We start from the raw sequence: 8,438 nt of genomic DNA on the forward strand, positions 1-8,438 counted from the left end.
TTTAGAAACTCATACTTTCCTGTTTTTGAGGTACTGTAGAGTATTTTCTGTATATAGACTGGTCCATAACTAGTGATCCAGCTCTCTTATCTCTTACTTCTGTATTATAGCTCAATGTGCTAAGTTATCAGGACATTATCTAATCTGCTGTCCGGTGCACATACGAGACACACAGCATTTTACGATCAATGAATTTAACTATTTGTACAGTTCTCAGGAGTTCCTTCCATGTGAGATCAAGTAAACTGAGTGAGCCTTGTGACAGATACTAGATTAACCATCAGACCATATTCTGCTTTCTTACATTTGTGCCCACGATTCAAGTCTGACGGCATGCAAAAGACTGCAGAGATAATGAAAGTGACAACGGAAAAGAGAAGTTTTAAAAATGTCTATCTGCCTCAATTTAAAACCTAACCATAACTTTTATTTTGATAGGTTCCGTTTGGTAGGTTGTAGGAATTATTTCCAATAAGAAGCAGTGAAAGAACTCCTTCATAATTAGGGTTCACTGCAGCAGGATGTCACTTACAAAATAAAAAAGACAAGCTAGACAAGGTAAACAGGACAAAATGCTTAAAGCAAGTTTATGCCAAATAAAACTAAGTTCAAGCAATTATGGGCATGATAACTGCACAAAAGGCACATTCACATCATCTTCCTTCACATTATAGGATTTTGTGAGCAAATAATATGCAAATGATGCTAAATATTTTAGCATTCAAACTGAAGCCAACAATCAAGTCATTATTAACTTCTAAAAAGACTCACGTCAATCATGACAACTGGCCATAAATTGTTATGAGTCACCTAAAGGTCCTGCTTACCATCCCTACCACGTACCATAGAAACAATTGTCCAAAGTAAAACTTTTGGATCCAATAACATGCAAATATTTTAGTTTCAGGCAATCATAACTCAGAATGCATGCATATTAAGTTTTATTCAGAAAAAGGTATCCCTTAAATACCCTAAAGCTGTAGAAAACCAGGTTTTAAATCATGGATATTTAAAGGATACCATGGTTAAATAAAGAGTAACAGACCTCAGACTATTGAAGTGATTATCTCCATCAACTCACCTCGCCTTCCAGTCACCTGTATGTGGTCCTAATTGGACCCAGCTTGCATTGTTCCAACTGGACCCAAATTACTTTTCACGTAGTTGTTCTTGCGTTTGTTGCACATACTAGTGCAGACTCTACATCCTGTTTTACTGCTCTTTTCAAGGCAGACAGACTCACTGAAAGTGCTGTCTTAATGCACTGGTTCTGTCTCCAGTACGGATAAATATCTTATTGTTATGTCTTTCCTAGCTTTTACAGTTAACCTGATTTACTATCTGTTTGATATATAGTTCAGCTACTGGTAATGCTGTTCGTGTTATAAATTTCATTTCTTTTTCCTTAAGCTGTACCCGAAAGCAATACCACATGTAATAAGCGTTCTTCTTTCCTTAAGTCCAAATTGTAACATCTTCTACTGACTTGTTTGTGCATAATAGCAATTTCTTCACAAAACATTTAAAATACTTGTAGTCCATCCATCCTTATCCATCTTTGTGTTTATACCATAGCTGGAGTTGAACACTGTAAATAAATATGCACAGTTAGTATACTGCAAAGTAATTTAGTTATTCTTTGCTACAATAAGCTTACGAACAACAGGCTTCCTCCATCACTACCTCATTGCTAAGTCTGTGCTTAGAAGGGTGTTTCTTCAAATGATTCTAAACACGTACATGTATCTGTTAATAATGATATGCAGATAAAGAAATACATATATTTTCCAGAATAAATTTAATTTTATTATTAAATAAATTTAATTTTATTATTGAATACATTTAATTTTATCCATCACCTACTAAAAAGTTTCAAATCACCTATTTTTAAAATGTGAAGCTGAAGAAAATGGAATAATAGTTAACATTAAACACAGTGAAGATCATAATACATACATCTTAAGACTGTGAAACCTACATAAAATAATAACCCTTTCACAAAAGGGTTTCAGATTATTTCCTTATTCTCACCTAATTTGTCTTGGTTATGGTTCTTTAGTGCAGACTCTGATCCGGACACTAAAGTCTAAGAAAAAGAATGACATATAGGTGTTAAGTTGGGAGAGTAGTCCCAAGCCCCCAGGTCTGAGAGTTGTATTGGTCTGAACTCCAAATTCCAGGATGCCAGGTCCTGTCTCCCACAGGAGACATAAATGAACTCCCAAAAGAGGAACACGTGGTCACTTTTCCTTCCTCCTAGTGGTCGCTTTTACGGTGACCTCCCAGTTCCCCCTCTGGGCCACCCGAGAGTACAGGAATCCCATTAAACCTGGATATTTCTTAATTTGGCTTGTTTTGATTTGACTTGATGGGGAATTTGTTGCATTGGCAGAGAGCTCGCATTAAGAAAAATTCCTGACAGAAGGATGGACCTAACTGCAGGGTCCCTAACCCAGGAGGTGTAGTGTGGTTCCTTGAGCAGCTCAAGTGGTCCTATGAAGCACAAATGCACATGTTCTACACCTTTGTGTCCACCCTAGGAAAATAGTTGAGTATACATAAGAAATGCAGCTGGTTTCAACTTACTTTTCAAAGTCTTCATTTACTTTTTCAATTCCCAGTTTCAATATTATTCACATCAATTCATAACCCTTGTTTATTGATGCAAATATAAAAGAAATATAAAAAAGAGTATGGACAAAGTGTAGCAAAGATTGCACTAGCAAATTTGGAATGTTCTGAAATAGGTAGTCATGTTCTAGGATTACTATAAGTGATGAAGTCCTGTTTTTATTGCAAACAAAAAATGAAACAATGATTTTATAAATACCCTGAAAAATGGAAAATTTAGACCTCCTGGGTATCACCTCAGAAAAAGGAAAAATGCAGGTAAAAAGTAATAACACATTATAGAAATGTATTTCTTCAACTCTATTAATTGTATGAGAAATGTATTAGGAATGTATTTTCTAGAATAGAGTAATAAGTTGCAAGCATTTGAAAATATGTGGTAAATGAGACAGAATTACAAATGAACATTTTTAAAAAGGTAAAATGAGCTGAAGATATTGGATATATAAATGTAGTCTAAGTCTGGTAATATAAAAGAGTGGTTAGTACTTACATAGCTTGTATTAAACACTGGGCCCATCTCATGTGCAAGAAACCATATGGAAAGGAAAGAATGAAGTAACCTAGTGTTTTCAAAGTTCAAAACTGTATAAACACACCAAACCGTACTGGAGAGGGTTGAAGGGAAGGGGAGAAGTAGGGAGGGGAGGAGAGAAAAATGTAGAGCTCAATAAAAATCAATTTAATAAAAAAGAAAGAAAAACCCTCCAGTCCTCAATCCTACACAAAGAACTCTAGACCACTGAGGAAAGCTGGGAGTTGTAGAGGTGATCCTTCCCAGGGAAGAGAACTCTGCTCAATAATCAATGATGAAAATCTACATATAAGTAGTCTTATGTGTACTCAACAAATTACAATTAAGATTATATGGCCATAGTTTTTTTAAACACTAGGGCCCACAGATTAATGACCCCTGTGAGTCAAGAAGAAAATCGGGTTAAATAAAACTAAGTAGTTGTTGTTGTTTTAAACTTCTAGAATCTGACCCTAAGCGGTCTATTTTAGTTATATTCAACTACAGTGCAATTTGTAAAAAAGAAAAAAAAAAGAAAGAAAAAAAAAATAAAGTCTCTTATTGTAACACAATCCCATGCACACAAAGAGGCACAATTACATAGAAACTTCTCAATGTACATGTCACTTTTTCCATGAAGATGGGTTTTGGAGCTGTAAACCACCTCTGGTCCTGGTTGTGGGAAGGTGGAACATGCCCTAATAACACAGGTAGTGTAAAAATTTAGGCTATTAGCCACCTCATTCCCAGTCTTCTAGCCAGAAAACAATATATACATTCTTTCACTGAAGAGACAAGCCTGTGAGTTTGACATTCTTGGATTCCCCAGTGCTTATTTATGAGCATAAGGATCTTATTGCCTCTCAAAATATATGTATATAAAATAGATGAATTTAAAGGAAAAGAGGGAGATGTCTATGGAAAAGTTAGGAGGGAGAAAATGGAAAATGGAAGGGAAAATACTGTAATTATCTCTACAAAAATTATAAAAAGCTAAACATGCTAGCTGCAAATATAAAAAAGATTAAAACTATAGCATTTCATGATTTTATATCTTTCTTAATTTTAAAGAATTTTAAAGTTAATATATTCTAAATAATAAATAATAAAACTTACTTTTTCTTCATTTTATATTTTCTTTCCTTACTCTTAATTAGGTCTTTGAGGATCTCATACTTATAATTTGATCATAGTCACACCTACCTCACTTCCTCCCAGATTCCTCTCCCTTTCTCTAACTGCCCAAATTTGTGTCCTTATTTCTTTTTTTCAACCACCATGTTCAATTTGTAATACTCATGTATTTCTAGAAGTGTGGTTTTCCACTGTAGCATTGCCCATTTACCAGAGGCAGCACTCACATAGAAAACAATCTCTTCCTCTCCTAGAAGTTTTCAACTGCTCCTCATATAAGGGTGACACTTCCTTTCTGAATAATTACATTATCTGTGCTGAAATTAGATCTGGTTAGAGCTTGAGTGGAGTACATAAATGTTATCACAATCATTGTGATTTCATATGAGCAATTGCCCTGCTGTGTTTAGAGGACAATCTCCTTGTATCTATCTGACTCTTACAGTGTTCCCATTTCTTTTTACTCAGTAATCTTTAAGGTTTGGAAGATATGGTGTAATACAGATAGAGATTCAGCTATTTAGGGTAGAAAATTCAATAGTCTCTTATTTCCTGCACTTTGGATGATAGTTGTGGATCTCTGGATTAATACCATGTTGCTACAAATAGATGCATCTTCGGTGAAGGTTCAACAGTGTATTAATCTAAGTGTATAAAGATAAATCATTATGGGTCACTTTAATACTTGGTACTGTAATAGGAAGTGGTATTGTTTCTTTCCTGAGGACTATGACCTGACCCATCTAGTTCTTGGCAATACAGTGGTGTCAGGTATGGCCTTAATCTTGTGGAGTAGGTCTAAAATCCAATTGACTACTTCCATGCAATTGCTTCTTCCCATGATATTCTTGCCAAGTCAGATATCGATGTAGCTGGTTAAGTTCACACCTGGATATGATTTTGTTCTCTGGTACCATGTGTAGAAACTTCAAGTGCTATAGAACTAGTCCACAGAATCAAGTTTTCTTCTTGACATATCAAATATATGGTTTCTTCAACAATAGTTCTGTGAAGTAACTATCTGAACTGAAAATAGGCTGCAATATTTAGAAGTCTATATGTCTCCACTGGCCAAGAATTCAAAAGAGGAAACCCATTCTTGAAAATAAGACTTTTATTTATTATTTTCATTTATTAAGAAATTGTGTGTGCACGCACATATACACACACGTGTGTCTAAATAAAATTCTACAATATAGGTTTCCATATGAAGTTTTGAAAAGTTTTCATGAGTATTAGTATTATTTCATTAGCATTTATCCCTCCCTGAATTATTTTCTCTACCCTACCCTCTCATCCCCAACTCTACTTTAATCTTGCCTATTCTGTTAATCCCCTCAAGCCTTCATACCATTACTTTCTCTCTTCCCTCCCCTGAGAGTTCCCTTATGGTCCTTTATTAATTTCCTATCTTCCATGGGGACTACAAATTGCAAATACATAATTGAATACTCAAAGCTAACATCCACAAATGAGAAAAAATGTAAAATTTGCTATCAGAATATTATTTTAAAACAACTTTCCTTTTGTTCTATTTCTACAGACTTTCAGTACTTACAGATGGTTAGAATTTACTATTCTGTTATGGGACAATGCTCTTAAATTCTGTAAAGATTTGTCACTCATATTAGTTTAATAAAATGTCCATTGGCCAGTACCAGGTAGGAAGTGTAGTCAGGGTGACTACACCAGGAGAATTCTGGGTAGAGGAAAGGCAGAGGCGAAGTCAGACACAGAGGAATCAAGATGAGAATGCTGCACAAAGAAAAGGTGACAATCCATGTGGCTAAACATATATAAGAATTAAGGGTTGAAGTTGTAAGAGCTATTTAATAATAATCCTGAGCTAATAGGAGAAACAGTTTGTAATTAATATAAGCCTCTGTGTGTTTCTTTGGGACTGAATAGCTGCTGGACTAGGCAGGACAGAAACTTCAGTATACACTCTTTTTTAAAGATGTATTTTGTTTTTTATTAATGCCTATATGTGTGCTTGTATATGCCCATGTATATACAGATGCCTTCGAGAATAAGAGGGAAAAAAAGAAAAAGAAGGAGGAAAAGGAAGTAGAAGAAGAAGAAGAAGAAGAAGATTCTTTAAATAAATGTTAATTCTCTTAAAATGGCATTTATTTTATTTTAAAAGATAGAGCCAATTGTTTAAAATACCAAAGACCTTTTGAATTTTTGATGAAGACTTCCTCCAAGTCCTTTGGTAGAAAACACTGCCAAATCTTACTAATTGTACATAATTTGATTTAGTCATTGTCATACTCTGCCACAGAAAAAGATCATTAAATTATAATTTAATTGCTTAAAAAAAACATGAAAAATTTTCTTGGATTTTTTATTTTACAATAATTATTTCAGCCAGATTTCTTTTTCAGGCAGAAACATAAACATTAGGAAAAATCAGCTATGTTTATTTTCCATAATAAAAAACCCACAGATTTGCAGAACTCTAAGAAAAAAAAGAATCTGCCTGAGGTGGTATTTATCTGTAATTCCAGCACTTAAAAGACTAAGGCTAGAGAGTCTTGAATTATTGGCCAGCTTGGGCAATAGAGTCAGACCTTCCTCCAAGAACTGAGCTGTAGAAGGGAAACATAATGCTCTCAATCTGGCAAATATTTTTCTTTGTGTTTTCTGTTCATATTTGTAAGCTTTCTGTTACTATAAGGAAATACCTGAGATAATCAACTAAAACTGGAAATGGTTACTTGTCTCTGTTTCACAGGTTTTAGTTCACAATTCTTTGGCCTTTTTTTGTGAGTAATTGTTTATTGTGGGGTGGATGTATGGGGCAGAAGCAAGCTGCTCTACTGATGGCTGATGGAAGAGAACAGAGAGCAAGAGGCTTCTACTATATTTCCTCCTTAGGCCACACCCCAGGGACATAGAGATGGAGGAAAAATTGCAAATCCACATCACAGTACTCTTTTGCACTTTGTTTTCATTTATTTTCTTTATAAGAAAACGTGATTTTAACTTTAATAATATTAGAATTCTGAAATGTAAGGATATCTGTTTAAATAAGGGAACAACATTCTGTCATAATTCTTTATACTTGTTTATTTTGATGTCACTTTTGCATTTCCCTGTTGTCACATTATCTTATTATCCTAATTTTAAAACACAATTTAACTTACATTTCTTACATTTGAAAATCCTCTGTGGATAATGTAGTATAATATGAAATGAATAAATAATAAGCAGGAAAGCTAAACTGGAGCCAGTATACTTGGCTGCTCTATAACTCGAATTCCCTTAATCATTTTGTTTCCCTCAACTCACTCTCTTATCTCTGATTTCCCTTTATTCATTCATTCCAGTAGACTGATATCATTTTAAATCACTTAATATCATTTAATGTGTTTTTGAGAGTGATAAGAAATTAATATTCATGTTTATCTGAGTCTAGTCTAAATATTTTAAGTGTTTAAAAGAGACCCAGATACTGTGTGGTGCTTTGGTCAAATTGTATTCCATCAATCTCAGAAGCATCAGAATCACTTTACATTACTTAAGTAGCAACACATTGTGATGAGATACACCGTTGAGTTATTCTACCTTACATATTCTTTAGTTCTATCTTCTTCTCTCCAACATTTTTTTCTTAAAAATCAATTTATTCTGCCCCTCATTTGGACCATGGGGGGCTCAGTCCGGTGCTCCAATGTGGGTCTCCATCTGTATCGCCATCCATCGTCAGATGAAGAAGGATCTATGGTGATAAGCAAAATCTTCATCAGTATGGTTATAGGCCAAGGCCGGTTCAGGCACCTTCTCCTCTGTCTAGAGAACAGTCTGGGGATCTCTCCTTGGACCTGGAAGAACATGAAAAAAACTCAGGACCGCGAGGGGTGCGATCACCCACTGATACAAGGGGACTGATCTAATGAGAGTTCATCAAGGCCAGTTGGACTGGGACTGAACGAGCATGTGATCCAACCAGATTTTCTGAATGTGGCCAGATCTCTGAATGTGGCTGGTCCGGAGCCTTTCTGAAAAGCCACTGACAATGACACTGGGACTTGTTTCCTCTGCATATGCTGGATTTTGGGGATCCTGTCTGTTCGGATACTCACCTTCAGGGACCAGGAAGGAGTGGAGAGGAACTTGAACTTCCCACAGGGCTGGAAGCCCAGACTGCTCTTAG

This window comes from Myodes glareolus, chromosome 12 (assembly GCF_982192425.1).
Source record: "Myodes glareolus chromosome 12, mMyoGla1.1, whole genome shotgun sequence".
NCBI lineage: Eukaryota > Metazoa > Chordata > Mammalia > Rodentia > Cricetidae > Myodes > Myodes glareolus.